The 20017-nt window shown below is 38.1% G+C and overlaps 1 protein-coding gene across 1 annotated transcript in view; it reads left to right on the plus strand.

Moving 5' to 3' along the window:
• Positions 1–2474: 2474 nt before the first annotated feature.
• Positions 2475–20017, plus strand: part of LOC109407532 (sex peptide receptor) — a 166650-nt gene continuing 149107 nt past the window's right edge. The window contains exon 1 of the mRNA XM_062856774.1: positions 2475–2694. The gene's annotated coding sequence lies outside the window, so the exon portion shown is untranslated. The remainder of the gene's footprint in view (positions 2695–20017) is intronic.

The raw sequence follows: 20017 nt of genomic DNA on the forward strand, positions 1-20017 counted from the left end.
CTGAGAACTGCAACACATTAAAAACAAGTACATATCAATCAACTATAGGGTGACGTACAATGTAATCAACAGTCTTGTAACAGAGCTAACCCCCATAGAACAGTAAAAAAAAAAGAACGTAAGTAGCGAGAATCCTATAATGGTAGATTGATGTTTATGAATAACTATGCGAAAATTTAATATTTTAAACTATCTGTCGGAACTAAATTATATTGTAACTAGCTGTCCCGGCAAACTTTGTCTTGCCAAGTTTTGATGGTTTGACCATTTTTAAGATCATTGCAGCATGGCACTCACTCTAGATTGGTTTCATTTCGATCGTGTTGATTTCCTTCCCAGCTCATTAAAATCAGTACTTTATCAACTTTCTTACTTTTCTAGTAGATTTTCGTAACTTTTTATACATATGAACACAGCCAACACGAATACGAATCGAAACGTGTAAGGGTCATGCTGATCGGCACGGCTGTTCGTGAGTTTTGTTGCCTCAAAGGAAGCTTAAACTCATTTTCATATATATAGATTTCAGTTGACACTCTGGATATTTGAACATTATAACAAAAATAGTAGAAATACTACCAAACAAACCAAAAACTGATTCATAATGTGTTATTTGTTCCATATTTGGCCAAGAACGATAATGAACCTGGAACCGGAAATTTGTACCACACTTCCATCTACCGCACACAATTAATACGTTGATTATGATGAAAAATATCGAATGCATCACGAGTTCGACGAGTTCCCAATAAGCCCACCTATGTCGATAAATAAATGCAAATGATTGCGCGCCCACTTAATTTCCAACTTTGCCTGAACCGTGATTCTGCCTCGATAACACCGTCGAAGTTCAACGCTCCACCGCCCGCAATACTAACAGACCACTAAAATCTAGGCAAAGTTTTCCCACTCGTCTAGCTACACGCCGCCGCCATGTCAGTCAGTCGAGGGTGGGACTAGTGCGCTGCTACATTCCACGCGGGCAATTTCAGTTTTCCGTTCGCCCTGGTAGCTAGCTTGTGGTTCCACATTATATTGCTAATTAAAATCGTAATTTCCTGTTTTAACACTGGTTAATGCCGTGCCAACGGCGATTTCATGCTCTCTTAGTTCGCGCGGCATCTCAAGCGTTTAATAACTGCCTCGTTGTACTTGCAACTTTTATGGCCAACATAGTGCGGGTGTAATACATATTCAAATTCGATCCCGGGTGTGAAAACAAGGACTAAAAATCGAGCCGGCTGATTCAACTGTGGTCGGTCGCTCATCAGAGAATTGATTGAGTCATTAAATATAGACGATTAAGTGGAAAACGTGTCGATTCGACGAAATTATCTCGTAACTGGTGAAACGTCGTCGTCAGATTCGCTCACTAATGATGCTAATGATGGCCTCTGGCGAAAAGACCGAAACGGCACAAAAAGTTCCAGTAGATCAAACACTTTCGAAAGTATATTTTACAGCTGACGAAAGATTCCATTTCCGAGCAATGCGATATTTCCTTCCATTGAGTGAGAGGGTCGTTTTATCTTATTTTAAGAGTTTGATTGAAAATGGTGCTGGAGTTTAGGGGGGTTTAGCAATAGGGATAATAAAGAATCATCGAGGTAGTTTAAAATACCAATTCTTCAGAGTTTCATGTCAGAATATTGCTACCTAGTTTGAAACTGTTGAAAAAGCAATGAAAATAAAATGGAATCAGGAACTCAAGCTTGGCTAGAACAGAAACAAACAAACACAAACGGAAAAATCAACTTTTACGTTTAGCGATAGCATTCAATTGTCAGTTGAAGCTTCCTGCTGATTGTAGATTGGCCAGGTGGTCTAGAAAAGCCAGGTGAAGCCAAACGAATGAATCGTAAGAACAACTAATACATATGCATCGCACTGACGAGTCAGTCAGTACTCATAGGCCCGTTGCGGCCTATGCATGTTTGCTTTCAAACTTGGCATAACATTCTTTGGTGCCTTCGCATGAAAAGACAGATTTTTTACGGACATTTTTTTCAAATCAGACTTTTGCCATGCAGGAATCCAAAGAGTTTCAGCAGCATGTATGCCTAGTATCCTGTGCGCCAGAATTCATACAAAGACTAGGTGCGGTCATAAAACAATAGTATTAAGGACAGACTTGTTAGAATTCCAACATGGCCGCCACAATGGCCGACTTTGGCACCTACTCACGATTTCGAGGGCACAAATCTCTTCGTAAACAAAACCAGCGTACCTGAGCTTCTCATTTTAAGCTTATTGCAAGTGAGCAAGAACAGAATGATAAAATGCACTGTTGTTTGAAGCTTGCTTCTTGAGATTTGAACGTCTGAAGTTCTGATGCACTTTTGTTGCGGGATTTCAAGACGTTTGACCTTCATCAGCTTACCCACTGCTTGAACAACCTTATCCATTAGACATACCTGCAAGAAGAGAAAATATTGAATATAAGTGAAAAATATTAAAACATATTAAGCTCAATGATGAGCCATGTGACACGAATACAACAGTAATGGTAAAAACACTTAGTGTCGTTGATAAGTAATAATAATAATAGTGATAATAATAATAATTATAATGATGACCACAAAAAAAAAAAGTTTGGCCGCCCGAAGTTGCTACTCCAGTACCACCAGACCAACTACACACACACACAAGGAACCCATGGAATAGCTGCTTGGGACCAATAGGCATCTTCAATGTGTGAGTAATATTGATGATCTTCTATACGAAGTCTTCTGCTACGTTAGGTCGTCGGCCAATGTGGGAATAGAAAGGAAAATGATGATTGTAATCGCTTGTTGATTGTTGCTCATGCGAATATCGGAGTGTTGTTGGGAAATTATCATTTTTGACATAGAGGTTCATGCATTGGTGCGTAGATGCCAGGCGTAAAGTGATAGTATGTGTGAAGATTACTGTGTGACTGCATATCTTGTAGGCCTTATATTATAGACTTACACTTTGCTATGAAAGTTGGAAGGAAGGGAAACGTTTTTGTTTTCAATCCGTTTCTAGTTCTAGCGTTGGCTATAAATATACGTTTATACAGGAGAATAGAGTATAGAGAAAGTAAATAGAAAGATACAAAGTAGGATGAAAGGGACGAGCCGGGGATTGGATCCAGGGCCTTCTACACAGAGTTTAAAGTTTTCATTGTCAATGAGTACAATCAACGTGAATTTTGAAAATTCTATACTGAGGGACCAAAATAAAATTCATATTCTCACATTTTCATTCATTTTTCTGTCAGTGAAATTTTTTACTGTGAAACATAGCCGGGCCGTAACGACAAATAATACTTTCAATCACCCCAAAACTTGTGTGTAACGATTAACCCTCTAATACCCAACCCCGCTTTTAGACGGGGTATAGTTTGAGCATTTTTGTAATTATTGTTTCGTGGAAAATCAAAATTTTTATATTTTTGGCTGATATTTAGGACTGTTCTGTATATCTCAAAATAGTTTTTGGTGTATTTTAAAGGATATATACATTTTTTAAAAATCATTGAAAAATTGATGTTTTAGTCACCTTCTAGAAGTCATTGTTTATTTTGTATTGAATCGCTACAAATAATATATTTTAGATTTTTCCCAAATCATTCCATCCTAATTTTTTTGGTTTAAGGGAATCGAATACACTCTAAAATTATTTTCCTTAGAATTACACGGAAAATTAAATTTTCTATGAAAAAAAAATTAAAATAAAAATATTTTAACAATAATCATAAAATCTCAAAATGTTTTCATCCCAAAAAATCCGTACCCCAAATAGGCTTTTAGGAAAAATATAAAACTGTGGGGATGTTCAAAAATAAAAATTAGAACGATCACGATCAACGATCAATTCTGACTATACATGTCAATGGTTGCTCCTCCGTGATTGATCTGAACTGGTACCAGTATTACGAAAAAATAATGGAGCACTACAAATGCACATTAAAATATAGCATATTGTAGTGGAACCTTACAAATGCGTAATAAATTAGGACATAACATATGGACATATACAACACAGAACATAAATTTTGCCCTGTTACCCTAGTGGATAACAATTTCCGATGACAGGATGACGAGGTTTCATTAATGTTGTTGGTCCATCAGTCAATCCTGTAATCGTATTTTCTCTGGCAGAGGTTGCCTTTTGTTCGCAGCTTTAGTTGCTTTCATAGCTTGAGTTTTGTCTAGGATTTCTAATCCTAAGGGGGCATCCCGATTCGGGTTTCATCACTAGAGTTCTATAACTTGAAGTTTGTGTCAGGGAAAGGTTTACATCTCTAGTACTTAATCACGGCCCGAAATGGCCTGAATGTTGGCAATCGAAATAGGATTGCGGGCCTCTATTCTGCCGGAGCCCTATAAATGTGCATTAATACTAGGGGAATATTTACAAGTTTGAATAGCACATTTAACACGAAAATAAAACTTGTAATACAACCACACCCAACGGAAAAGAATTTTTTGTGGATGAAACCATCCACAAAAATTTCGTACGTACTTGAATTATATAAAAACTTATATAAAGGTACCTTTAACATATAACTTACATCCAACTTCAACAGAAACTCTTCTGTCCTGGTAGAAGACCTTGAAGTTGGTTCGGCTAGACCTACTGCAATACACCAGGAACACAACAAAACTGTACGTAGGCTTCAATTCCAAATCGAACAGAACATTCCATCATTGGATTTTCGATCTTGGCGGCACTAGTACAAACTCAAACAAAAATTCCAAATCGATCAGAAAAACTCCATCATTGGATTATCGATCTTGGATTAACTAAATAAACTCAACACAAAAGAAATGGAAACTTGCTTCACAACGTAGTTGTGCAGAACAGGCAAAGTTTCCCATTTCCGTACTCCGTCACGATCGCGACGAAAAATCTTCTACATCTAAACACAAGCCTAACCTAATACTATTGCTATATGTACACTATTTACAATGCCCGCGTGGGTTTTGCGGTTGGGTGCCATAACATGGACACTAGCGTGGTTCAAAAAATCGTGTTTGCTCCACACCGCTTATTCGATTCGTAACCAGATTCTATGCCTTCTCCTAAAATTTGAGCTCATTTGGTTGAAAATTGAGACTGCACAAGCCCTTCAAAGTTTGTATGGGAATTAATATGGGAAAACGATGTTTTTCATTCAATCGACCGTAGTATTTCTCCAAGTGCCCTAGAGCGTTAGTTGACCCTTGGTACTCCTAGGTTACTCTATCGGCTACAACTTTGCCGAAGACTGCATTCAAATCGCATGCTTCATCAATTAGTTACCGATTTTTATCCAGAATCGAAATCTTTACTCATGATGGTTGAACTAATCGGTGGGCATCACTGCATTTTGCAGTGAAACATAGTAGCCATGATTTCAGTGTGCTATCTTTGGCGCCACATGCAGCAATGTTGCCTGCTGGGAAGCTGGAGGATCATTGTTAAAGTTTGTCCAGTTGGATACAAATCGATAATTAATTAATGAGACGTCCGATTTGAATGCGGTCTTCGGCAAAGTTGTAGCTGATAGAGTAGCCTAGAATTACCAAGGGTCAGCTAATCCGCAAGGGCACTTGGGGAAATACTACGGTCGAATGAATGAAAAACATCGTTTTCCCATATTAATTTCCATACAAACTTTGAAGGGCTTGTGCAGTCTCAATTTTCAACCAAATGAGCTCAAATTTTGGGAGAAGGCATAGAATCTGGTTACGAATCGAATAAGCGGTGTGGAGCAAAAACGATTTTTTGAACCACGCTAATGGACACCTACAAAACCCGTGCCCCACGTTGGGCGCCATTATTACGAAAAAATGATGGAGCACTACAAATGCATATTAACATATAACATCTTGTAGTGGAACCTTATAAATGCGTAATAAATTAGGACATTACATTTGGACAAACACAACACAGAACATGAATTTTGCCCTGTTATCCTATTGGATAACAATTACCAATCGCAGGATGACGAGGTTTCATTGATGTTGTTGGCCCATCAGTCAATCCTGTAATCGTATTTTCTCTGGCAGGTTGCCTTTTGTTCGCAGCATTAGTTGCTTTCATAGCTTGAGTTTTGTCTAGGAATTTCGAATCCTAAGGGGGCATTCTGATTCGGGTTTCATCACTAGAGTTCTATAACTTGAAGTTTGTGTCAGGGAAAGGTTCACATCTCTAGTACTTAATCACGGCCCGAAATGGCCTGAATGTTGGCAATCGAAATAGGATTGCGGGCCTCTATTCTGCCGGAGCCCTATAAATGTGCATTAATACTAGGGGAATATTTACAAGTTTAAATAGCACATTTAACACGAAAATAAAACTTGTAATACCAGTTGCACTGTGATCCGACTGAATAAGGGGCTGGGACATTCCACTTATTCTCAAAGTGCAATTTTAGCAGCTCATGCATATTTCGTCAATAACGGCGCCGGCCAAGTCCTTATAGTCAGCTGGGAAGGGAAAGGAATGTTAGAGTGTACACTGGTTGTTGCTACTAGAGACCGAGAGCACTCTGCGTCCCCACAACCCGCACGGACTGGGGTATTTGTTAGACAGAAAGGATGGGAGATCTGGGAGTCACTGTTGGGTCGGTGATGCGATCCATGGATAGGGTTATTTATAGTGTTCGTGATAGATTGTGTGGTGAATAAGGTGAATAAGGTCAAGCGGCAAAGCACGCTTTGGTTGCATAACTTATAGGCGTTATATATACACTGTGCTGTGAGTGGAAGTTGGAAGGGAGGGAAACGACTTTTTTCAATTCGTTTCTGGTTCTAGCGATGGCTATGAACATATGAATATACATGAGTTGTATATGTAGAGAAGAGAGAGTGAGAGAAAGTGGATAGAAAGATACAAAGTAGGATGAAAAGGACGGGCCAGTGATTGAACCCATGACCTTCTGCATACGAATCAGAAGCGGTAGCCACTAGACCACCAAGCCCGTTTGTTCAAAAATAAAAATTAGAAAAATCAAAAACTGAAATTCACGAAATCGAGAATTAAAAAGAATCATCTTCCAAAACATGTTTTAATCGATTTTAGATGACGAAAAATGATATTTAGATCAAAATCAAAAATTTGGGTATTAGAGGGTTAATTTTAATCCTAGCTATCTGTTCTATTTGTTTATTGAGTCGACTTGTACATCTGTTTCGAATAATTGAACATTTTACGGTGTGTATGAAAATTCTCATGAAAGAGAATTGAATGAAAAAAGAGAAGCATCCAGCTGACAATGAATACGACGAAACGCGAATGAAAAAAATGAGAGTGTCAATCTCCACTTTGGGTCTTCGATTTTTTTACTCACTGACTTCTATATAGATATGAATCAGAAGCGGTAGTCACTAGAATACCAAGGCCGCACAGTGGCCCAGATTTGAAAATACGTGGCAAAAATTGTCAAATCATAGTAGTCTGCTAGTTTTAGCCTAAATGAATATACTGAAACATTATTGAGCCCTCAATTTCGTATTGATGGCATTTTCATTATTTGTCGACTACTTAGAACGAATTCCGAACAAAATTGTTGTTTTTCATACAATTTGACTACACACATATCATTATGGCGCTACCATAATAGAATAATATGATACAACGTGCTTAACAACTCTTTCGGGCTATCATCTTGATCATACACGGAATGATACAATCATTCACCCAATCGCCAGTGTATAATACATTTTTATTAGAATGTTTTGGCAGCTTTCGGCAGCTGCAGTTTTCTTCAATCAACTCTGTATACTTGGACGAGCGTTTGAACCGAATATCTGCGCGGGGAGTAGCTGGGAGCGATTTGTAAGACACTTTGAAGTTGAAGTATAAGAATTTCTCGCACTAATAATATGTGTTAATTTTGAAGCCAAACGTGTTATTTTGATCTCTTTTTCCATTGCAGGTGCCTAATATACATAATAACTTACGAATTCACTTCTGGAAGCCACTGAATTATTTATATTATAAGACTTTTGTAGTGGTTGAACTAGCTTGTGTTCTTCATAAGAAAATCAGCTATTTTTCCATCAGCAGCTATTAAGCGCTATATAAAGATACAAAATCGTGATTTCCAATTTATTTAAAAGACAGTCAACGCTTCTGAAATTGTAGATGAATGATCGATATACTGAAACCCATTGAGGAGATGTTCAAAAATTGAGTTTCTGCCAGCTTTTCTCAAAATTGGACCATTGTGGGCCGTCCTAATAATAATGGCGATGAGCGCCAAACTACAAATGAGTCTCCTCAATAGAGACACGAAGCCATCATATGCTCCTAAATTCGTCATATTCCAAAACAAAGCGATTACGGTACCGTTTGATTATATTCTAGTCTAGTGCTTGTATTAGAACCGGGAAATATAAGAAATTCTCCTGATATTTTCTTATCACTATTAATATTGACAGTATGTCAACTGTGATATACAGTGTCTCACCGATTTTGGCAACATGAGGTAAATTTTATGTTGCGTTATGATTTGTAAAGTTGTCGTTATTGGAAAACTCAATGAATTTCGGTTTATTTTTTTAAAGAAAAGTGAGGCTAAAATACGTATTTAAGACGATTTATCGGTAAAATTTTGTGCTGCCAAAACGGGTAAGAACTTGTAGACGAAATAGGGTGTTGCCAAAATCAGTTAGAGACTGTAGTACAAGTATTAACATAACATGGTATGGCCCATTGTGCAGACAAATGAATTTGAAGACCATTCATAAATTCGTGAAAATGAGATTATCCGCTCTTGTACAAAATAATTGACATAATTTTCTGAATCTGATGACAAAAGAAATTGGAACAATCATAATAATCGTATTATTTTCAAAAGCTGTGTGCTGTGTACATATAAGTGGCGTAGATGAATAATGCACAATCCATGGCAGCAGAGATGCCATATATACAGATTTTTCTGTATTGTACACATTTTTGAGCATCCGTACAGATTTCGTTTTATATGAAATACAGATTTTTGAGCTGGAGGAGCTATTTTATGTTTGTATGGGCAACAGATTTTTCACCACAATTTTGTATAAGATAAAGATTTTTGAAAAGTGCGATATAGATTTTACAAGAAATCATCTTGCATCCCTGCCTGCATGGCAGTACGATCTCGAAGGATGGGACATTTCGAGTACCCGATCTCCGTACCTAGTATTAAGCGTCTCTTCTCGCATTATGAAACGTAAAACACTAATAATCTCCTACTTACATAGCGCTATATATTTCACACAGACAGATTTGGTGAAAATGTATGAAAATTGAACCTCAGGAGGAACTTCTGATAGACTGTTTGCAAAATTTTCGAGCAGACGCACTGACGTTCACCGGGCGGCTATTTTCATTCACTTCCCTGCATATTCATAGTCAGCTGCTCGATACTCAATTGTCAACTGAATGAAAGTCAATGAATATTTATAGCAAAGTGTTGAATTGCTGATAAAATATTAACGTTTCGATTATATCTGATGGTGCTTTACACAGATCTTATCCCATTTGATTGTCGTGGAGTGTTTTTGGTGGGAATCGTAGCCATAAACGTAGATAATTTTGAAGATGTATCGGCTTCATATTCAGTGACCACAAAATGACTGACTGTGTGAAGAGGCAGAGCAAAAATGAAAATGTTTGTTTTGAACATTGAGTGTAGAAATAATCAAATTCGTGCTGTTTTCAGTCAATGACTTTGAACACTTTGCACCCTGGTCAGAAGGAATAAACTCATGTTGAGTTGCCACAATGAAGACCTGGTTGAACTAAGAAGAAAATTCTGCAGACTGTCAGTCGAAACTCCTGGAAGAATTCCACAAAAATACCGGAAAAAAACTTGTAATTAGGAGGCACGAAATGTTGCTAATTAAAAAATTGAGAGATGAAATTTGTGAAAAAAAAATCGTGTTCTGATGGGATTGGAAACCATGACACCGTATTCGCAAGACAGGAGCTTTACTCAACTAAGCCACAGAACAGGTAATGCTTCTGTGAAACTTTAATGTTTCAGACATACCAGCAAATCTGGTGAAATGCCAGCAAAGGGCAATATGTATCATTGAATCCCAGAAAGGACTCCTGGAGGAATCTTAGAAGAGAGAATCTTCAAAAGGAAGAATTTTAGTAGATATTTCCAGAGCAGTGTACGCAGAATATGGCACCGCAAGAGAAAAATAGGCAACAAAGAAGGCACGGCAACAACGCTTTGTTTTTTCGTTAGCAGATAATGACAAAATCGCTCCCGAGTTTGTTCACAACAAAAACGGTAGGAATATTTGTCTCGTTCTATTCACATCGTGATTTTCGCATTGTTTTACAACTGAAATTCGACTCTATTTGGACGAGTCTTATTTGGATGAGTCTTAACATGAATTCGATAACGTGGGTCGACAATTTCAGCAGAAAAGCCGAAATATCAGCACACGCACGGCAAGCGATATTTGTTTTATTGCTCTCATCGCTTGACATGCGTTTGTTGCGGAGCGCATTTGTTATCAACATGCACCGCTTAGGACAAAGCGTTTGTTTTTCGGCGTGATCGGTTTTTCGTACCCTGTTCCAGAGACATTCTACAAGGAACTGCTTGGGAAACCTCAGGATTGTGTTCTAAGATTTCAGCCGAATAATCTTCTGAGATTCCTTCAGAGATTCATCTCGGAAGGGATTCCTCCAAAATTCCTTCAGAAGTCTCTTCTATGATATCTGCTGGAAAAATTTCTATGGCATGTCTTCCCATGACAAAATACACTTTCAGTTACAGTCAATTGAATCTAGCAGTTCCGTCTGCGTTCCTCAGGGCGTACCTTTTGGGTTCCTCGTTTTGAGGATTTCTGCTTTTGAGATTCTAACAATTCCTCCAGGAGTTTCTTCACGGGCTACTCCAGGAGTTCCTTCTAAGATACCTTCAGGATTCTTTTTCTTCTGACATTAATCCATTGGCTGTCCTAAAAAAATACTACTATCAGAGAAAAACATAGATAAAAAAAAAATAATACTTTTTTTGACGTATTTTACATTGGAATCTCTAGCCATAGATGTGTTTGTATCCGAGCAAAGTCTGATAGCAAATTGAAAGCTAATTTAGATATCGTCGTACCTATACATCATAAAAGCTTTCGAAGAAGTTCGGTCTCTGTTGCCTGAGAAGATCACGATACTCTATGACACCAACCATATTTTTCTCGACTGTTGACCCAATAAGGACAGTTCACCAACGGTGAAAAGTTTTATTAAGTTGATGTAAATTTTATCTTCAGCGCTTCCCGTTAACGACGGGCACGTACCACGTCGAACTCATTCAATTTTGAATATGCTGTCATTCTCCCTCCGTTCGTAAGAAATATTTCCAATGATGGATGTAAAAAGTTTCACCTCCTTCTGCCCGCATAACCGTAACAGTTTACAACTCGACGAAGTTTATCAAGTATGCATACAGGTATCTATCTGTGTGCGGCGCACCCGAACAGAGTTGCGTATATCCTTTCAATACTTTGCCAATCACGAAAATTGAAACTTGTGGGAGGTTGTCGAGACTTTCTCGAAGATAACCGGATGCATTTCGTCGGTTTTGAGCGGTATTTGGCATTTGAGGGGAGAAAAACCGCCAAACCTTCGTGGGATACATATATACACAATAATCCACTTCTGCAAGTTGCCACAACCTACACACCTAGTTCACGTCCATTCATCTCGTAAAAAAAATAATCATACTAGCTGGAACTCTTATCGTAGCGCTGGAAACTGTGTCCTTTGACATGGCAACGAGCGCAAAAGAGTCTCGTCTTTCGTCTCTTGCGGATGGTGGTGAAATAGCGCAGTTTGAACCTAGGTAATGCCGCCGCTTCGCTTTGTATGGACGAATGTTTGATCACTGCACGCAAACGTAGCGAATGTTTGAGAGAAATGAAAATTGAATTTTATATGACATATAAGATTAATTTTCGAAGAAATCGTTTAAATGGGATGTAGTTTTGAACATTTATGTACTGCTGGTGTATACTGCTATGTGCTAGATGAGTACGACAGGAATAATAAAAAAACCTAAACCGTCGGGAAAGCAAAACTAGTTGTTTTGATTTACCTAAGACTGAGAAAGTCAGCATTCCGGAATATTATAGTAAGTAAAAATTAACACTTAAAGTTTCACGATACAAATAGAAACAAAACTTAGTAATCTTCTGTTCACGCTTCTTTATCTTTTTACATATGCAACTAATGTGCAATTTATATGTTCATAGTCATCGCTAGAACCCGAAATCGTTTTCCTTCTTGCCAACTTCACAGCAAAGTTTAATCAATCTAGGGAGGAAATCTACTTCGTCATATGCGCTAATTCCCGTCATACAGTGATAGACATTCGTTTAGCCGAGGCCAAAAAATTTTCAAAAAGGTGTCAGGAAACTCATACAAAAGATTTTATGATTAAACTTTTTTATCGTAGTGATAGTATATCCAGTACTGTTTTATAAAAATGTGATACATCACACTTACATATACACTGAAACAAAAACGAGGGTAAAACCCTTCAAATGTCATTTTTTGCCTGGACATTCGTTTAGCCGAATTGTACAATTTTTAAAATTCCACAATAAAAAAATAACAAATTTCGAAAAATATCCAACAAAATCATTTTGTATGGTAACCTGCATTACAGATCGACTTGTAAATCATGAATTAGATAGTTTTTAAAAGTGTTGCCATATTAATTTTGCATGCATCTTATATAAATATGTCATAATATTGTAAATGTTTACAAATTGAGATTTGATGTAGTTATTTTTATCGGAAGTGTTTCAAAAGAATCTAATGAAAGTTTCATAACCAAAGCAGGTTGAAAATGTACGAAAAACAATGTTTTTAACAAAAAAAAATATCGCAAACCAGAAAAAAATCACGTATTTAAGTATTGTTTTGATGGAATATGATGGTTTAACTTGCATAAATCACAGCGTTTACTACTATTACATCTTCTAATAGCTCCCAATATCTTCCAGACTGTATTCTGGCCGAAATAACATACATTGGACGGCTCACATTTCGAGAAATGGCATCGAAAGTATTCAAATTTTCAGCATGAACTACTTGTTTCATAATTTAGACTTTTTTTCAAATAAATCATGTTAAAAATGAATGTGGTTTATAACTAAGACTTATTTATAATATATTTCTTTAGATTGAATGAAATATGTCAATTGTATGACCATATGTTGCATTTTTGTTTGAGCATCTGCATTAAAATAAACAGGGTTCAAAAATTCCAACTCTTCTTGCAGTTCTTTCGTTTAACAGTCTTCTAATTCGTTTATTGATGTTAGTTTTATACAGGTATACTTCAGAGGCTTTAGGATACGTCTTTATTACTACACAGAACTTTTTAGTTTAGCTTTTATCAATCTAATTTTGATGTTTAACCAGTCGAAAACATATATACTTCCTACAGGGATGGGAACACTCACTTGCAATGAATTACACTCACTTGCTATTTTCTCAGCTCAGAAGCGTGCAATCAAGAAACGATGTATGGACGACTTTTGCCTTGTGGCTTTATCTCAAACTTTGTCGAATAGAGTAGGGATCGCTCACGAATCCCAAAGTCGTAACAGAGCTGTGAAAGTGACTCTCCACGAGGTGAGTGTAAATTACATTCACCTCGTGGAGAGTTGCCTTCGCAGCTCACTCACGAATTCGGTATGCGTGTGCGACCCCTACTCTGTTCGGCAAACTTTTAGACAAAATCAAAAGGCAAAAGTCGTCCATACATCGTTTTTTGATTGTACGCTTCTGAGCTGAGAAAACTGCAAGTGAGTGTAACTCTTTGCAAGTGAGTGTAACTCTTTGCAAGTGAGTGTTCCCATCCTTGACTTCCTATTCTCACGACACTTTATGCAATAATTCAAACATTTCCAACAATAATTCTGTGCCATATTTTAAAAACAACTAATCTAGCTTACATTAGAGTGTTTACAGAAAGTATTTTCCTTAAATAAATAAATTTTTCATTGTTTCCCCTTATCGGGACAAATTTTTGTAATTTTTTTTTGAATTACACAAATAAATAAACTTTTCAGGTCAATTATCTTGCTAACACGTCATAAACTAAATGCCTTGTGGTATATCCTCGAAATACACTCACTAAATTACAAAAAATCTATTGAAAACCAATTTTTCATTTACCTCGGCTAAACGAATGTCTAGGTAAAAAATTACATTTGAAGGGTTTTTACCCTCGTTTTTGTTTCAGTGTATATGTAAGTGTAATATATCACATTTTTATAAAACAGTACTAGACATACTATCACTACGAAAAAAAAAAATATCATAAAATCTTTTGTTTGAGTTTCCTGACACTTTTTTTGGTCTCGGCTAAACGAATATCTATCACTGTATCAGACGAGAAATAGCCAACCATTACAGACATTCCAACTTACCTTTGCCAATGGCTCATCAGATGGAAGCAAAAAGATGTAGACTATTAATAACCAGCCCCAATAGCACTGGAAAACGAATGATTACGAGAAATTGATCAAAAATAATAATTGAAATATTTTGGTTGTTATTCCAAAACTACTGGTCTAGCTCGAATCATAAGTAAGATTCAATCCTGGATTCAAAAAACCACGATCAGATGATGAACGGAAAATCTAATTCTTCAATAACTTGCGCTCTGAAACAGCGTCTTTATATAACCACGTCTCAGTAAATTCTGCCTTCCAAGTAGGTCCTCGACTACTTTGACCGTTTCTTCTCGTTGTTCCTAACAACGAGCACATGTCTCGGGACACCGAAGCAAATCATCTACTCATTATTTTAGAATAACATTATCAATTTCCTACAAACCTCCTTTTGCTTTTTTATTCCATAAGTGTAAAATAAAGTATTTATTGTAAAACGCTTCGTTACAAAATCTCTTTCTGATTGTTTGTTCTTTATTTCAAGTGCGACCTATCTACAGTTTTGTAGCAATGGTCATTTTCTCCGCGAGTCTACCCTATTTCACAAACTTGTTTATACTGTTGCTCTGGTTTGCCCATGTTTGAGGTAACTTACATTGTTTCTACACTGCTGCTCTAATTCATCCGATACTCCTTTCTATTCGCGTTACGATGCACTCCTCGTTGAGAAAATCTGTATTTACATTTTATATGTAACCTTTTATTGTTTTCTTTATTCATTCCATTTCCAATTTCGTTTTTAAACACTGTGTTCCCCGAATTGCCTTTTGTCATACTTCAGTCCAGCGTCCGATGTTAAAGCTGTAAGTAGAACTCTTACCACTTTTCTGTAAGCTGGCTGATATGGATGATTGTTTCAGCTCATTCTAGAATCCATATGTTGTAAAGATCGCATATAGCCCTTCTTCTTCTTCTTTGTGAGAGACGAACCAGCCAAGGGCTGAAAGTCTCTTTAATAAAGACAAATCAATCAATCAATTCTTCGTTCTGTTAGTCCTGTTACTGACAGAGACCGAGTGGGGATGGCAGCAGCTTATGCTATATCGCCAGCATATAGCCCTTGGATACTATAATAATTAAAATTCAAATCTTTCCTATTTGCGCGAATCGCGAACAACAACCCACGAGTGCTGACTAGCTTAACATCACCAACCAATAACAGTCTGCATATTCCAGAATCACTCATAAATACCTACAGCGCATTAGATCACATTTGAATATGAGCTTTGAATTCCATCACAGTAGGCACGTAGTACAATGGTATCCTAGGCAACGTACTTTACCACTTCAATTTTCAAAACAAGACAAACAAACGTTTTCTTCTACTTCCATTTTTTTTAACTCTCCCAGTTCTGGACAATTATGCTTCAAATGCAACATAATTCAATACAACAATTATTTTAGGTAAACTCTCCCAGGCAGAGCCTAAGCCAACATGCAGCAAATCAGTGGATCCTTCCGGTCCGTTTTCTTTTAGCCTCCATGTAAGTGGACTCTCCCAGCCCAGGCGCTGCCAGCATGCATTTTTTTATTTCAACTTTAGTGGACCCTCCCGGTCCGGGTTGTACTGCCTCTTTTGGTTATGGCATCGCATTTAAGCATTTTCTCACATAGTGGGCCCTCCCGGTCCGGATGTTACTGAATTCCTTCAGTTCTGTAACCTCATTTAAGCATTTCCTCAAAGTGGACCCTCCCGGTCCGGGGTTTACTGACCATTTTTAGTTATTACAACGCGTTTAACCCTAAAAGGGATACCTGGGGTTCATTGGATGGAACACACTCAGCAAGGTGACGAAACTGAGGGCATGAAGGATGACCGTTTCTTCTCGTTGCCCCTAACAACGAGCACATGTCTCGGGACACCGAAGCAAATCATCTACTCATTATTTTAGAATAACATTATCAATTTCTTACAACTACATCCATCTCAATTTATAAAGCTTTCTGCTCGAAAGTACTTTGAACCAGGGATGGGAACACTCACTTACAAAGAGTTACACTCACTTGCTATTTTCTCAGCTAAGAAGCATGCAATCAAGAAATGATGTATGGACGATTTTTGCCTTGTGGTTTTGTCTAAAACTTTGTCGAATGGAGTAGGGGTCGCACACGAATCCCAAAGTCGTGACAGAGCTGTGATAGCGACTCTCCACGAGGTGAGTGTAAATTACATTCACCTCATGGAGAGTTGCCTTCGAAGCTCCCTCACGACTTCGGTATGCGTGTGCGACCCCTACTCCGTTCGGCAAAGTTTTAGACAAAACCACAATGCAAAAGTCGTCCATATATCGTTTTATGATTGCGCGCTTCTGAGCTGGGAAAACTGCTTGTGAGTGTAACTCTTTGCAAGTGAGTGTTCCCATCCTTGCTTTGAACAAATGATTTGATTAGGATTGCGAAGAATTTGACCCACTTTTCAAATAAACTCCAATGGTCTAATCATATCCTATGAGCCATAGTGTCACGTAGAATGTGTACCCGGAATTGAATTCAGGTTGTGCCCGAAATAGACGTGAACTTGAGGGACACAGAAATCGAAGGACAATGATTCAATCTTATCATTTTAAGTAAATTGCAGTTCTTTCACAATAAGCATTTACATGATATGAAAACTAATTCATAAATTAGTAATTGATACCAAGTTGGTCATGAGGCGTTAGGTGAGGGGCAAGAATAAAACCGATCATTATTGGTCCGTACTTAAACTAACGGGAACTAGATGGAAAAACCCTACTTTTATTCATTGAATCCTTCCTTGAAAAAGCGTTAGAGCGTTTGACGAGGTTTCTGATTAGAAGAAACGATATTGCCGTAAGTGTATAATTAGCAGTTTTCAGCTGCATCTACGACTTTTCTTATGTACAAATTGCATTAAAATCTCATCACCAATTCTGCTGCATGTTTCGTAACTTGAGGTTTGTACACCCTAGGTACATTGATTAACGCACAACCACCTGAAACACGCTTGTTCTGCTGGGAGATGTTGCTTTGGTAACCTAATTGCAACCAGGTGCGTTTGCTTCCTAATTACACCCTTCACCGGTGATGGCAGCGGCGTTGATCGCACATGCAAACTAACTTATCTTCTGATGCCGCCGCAACCTTGACTTGACGGCGGCAGAAACAAACGCATTGGCATGAGATTTCAGCCACTTTGGAACTTGTCGCCAGGGCGATGATGGCGATGGTGGTTGGCAAATGTTTCCACACATTGCTAATGCATGCCGTACAACCCACCCTCGCTGGTTGGTCGCGGTCTGGGGTGGGGTGGAAACGGAAACGGAAAACTTTATCCCGGATGCTCGGTTCCAGACGACCAACGAGCAACAACAGCGCGAAGGAAGTAAACTTCTCAGTTTGAGGGCACGACACACGCCACACATATTCGCATTTGCGGCAGTCAACCACATGTGCCTGTTGTCGTTATTGCTGCTGCTGTTGCTGTTGTTGCTGGTGGTGCGTTGTACTTGTACTGTCTTGTTGATATTGTGTCGCATTTATAATGCATAGTACAGCGAAAATCGCATCGTAATAAACGAAAGCTTTTAGTATCCGGTCTTATGATGCGATGGCGATGGTGGCAACGCTAATGATGTTTCATGCATGTTTGCTTCTGGGAAGAGAATTATTATATGTAGTGCAACCGGTAATCCGATATTCAATTAGAGGAAGTTACTGCACACGGTTGAGTAATCACCAGAGATTGTAAATGTTGTTCTCTTTTTGGAACAAATTCTTAGAATAAGAGTGGGGAGCGGATTTTACATGTTTAATTTGATACTTCCTTGAAACCATTTAGTTGCTTTCATAGAAAAAGTTGTTGCCTTTTTGAAAATTTTAGTATTGATTTAAACACAATTTAATACAACGGTGGTGCCTACTAGTGGTCGAGAAAAACTCACATTTCATCCACACACATTTCTCGAAGCATCTGTAGAAAATAAAAAAAAACCCTGTGGAAATACCTGAACGAATATTAAAAAAAAATCCTAAAACAATAAATGGAGTAATTCTTACAGAAATCTTTGAAGGAAACCTCTCAAAACTCTCTAAAAACCCCTAAACGAATCCTACAAAAAATGTATGGAAAAACTGTTAAAAAAACCTAGGAACTACTATTTAAACTACCACGCAGGCTTTTAATTTGTAAAAAAAAACGAGGTATTATTTGCCCGACGTTTCGACACTGGGTTTTTGTATCATCTTCAGGTAACTATTTTTTCGGTTTTTAAAACATTGCATAGTAAAAGGTAGGAGTACTGCACAACGGTGTCTTGTCCGATCCAATCCAGGTCGTTGCTGGAGTGAGGCCAGGATGTATTTACACTACCCGCCACAAATATGGAATCGCATCGTCTAGTATTGCAACACCCCAAATGAATATTGCAGCACCCCCAGAAAGTTTGGCATCACCTGAAGACACCTGAAGAATCATTTTCTAAACTGTATCCCAAAAACCGTATCCCCTGCATAGTTTAGACCTTCAGCAAAGTTGATCAGAAGGTTTATGGCTATCAAATGGTGGTAAGTTTAGTGCGTGGTGGTTATTATCCTGGTCACGGCACCAAAATGTTGTGTCCGATGATCGAAACAACGTAGTACCTTTGATCTCGATACCAGTCGCTGAGGAGTGTGGGGGTGGTAGCAGTTTACCGAATGCAGCTATAAGTTCACTCGTTTCCCCATCGATCAGGCGTGCTGCCTGGATCGATGGCAATAAAATCCAATAGTTTGGAATCAGTTGTTTTCGTCGTCGCCTGGATCCCTCCCCATCTAAACCACTCAACCCTAGACGAAACCTGTTGTGGTGGTTATTGTCTATCTGTGAAACTGGCAACACGGTTCGGCTCCGTATATCAGATAGGTAATTGTTGTGGTAAGAAGTGGAAGCAGTGAGTTATTGTAATTTTAATAGTTAAGTATAATAATAAATAATGTGATTACAGCATTGAAGCTGCTCCAAAAAGCTGCTTTCAATTTGTGTTTCTCACGATCACTATCGTAAGAGTTTTTTATCTTCGATTTTCTAATCTGTAAATCCTGGAGGCATCCCTGATGAATTTTCTGGGGGAATCCCTGGTGGATCTCCTGTAGGCACCACTGAATCCTTCTATAAAAATCTCTGAAGAGAGTTCTGGAGAGATATGAATGATGAATAATGATCGAATGAAATATAATGAAAAATGACAGAAGTACGACAGGGGCTCCAGTTAGCCTAGTGGTTAAGGCTATGGATCGCCAATCCGAACCGATCGGTTCGATTCCCGTTCCGGTCGGGAAAATTTTCTCGACACCCTGGGCAATATGTATCATTGTACTTGCCACACAATGTACACATTCATGCAATGGCAGGCAAAGAAAGCCCTTTAATTAATAACAGTGGAAGTACTCTAAGAACACTAAGTTGAAGAGAGGCAGGCCATGTTCCAATGCGAACGTCGAGCCATGAAGTAGAAAAAGAAGAAGACATGAGTACCTTCAGGGAAAACACCAGGAGTTTCTTCAGAATTTCTTTCAGAAGGATTCATGGATGCTTCCTAGAGATACATCAGAGAATCATCCTGAAGATCCTTCAGGGATTCCCATAGAAG

The sequence above is a fragment of the Aedes albopictus genome, chromosome 3 (assembly GCF_035046485.1).
Source record: "Aedes albopictus strain Foshan chromosome 3, AalbF5, whole genome shotgun sequence".
Classification (NCBI taxonomy): domain Eukaryota; kingdom Metazoa; phylum Arthropoda; class Insecta; order Diptera; family Culicidae; genus Aedes; species Aedes albopictus.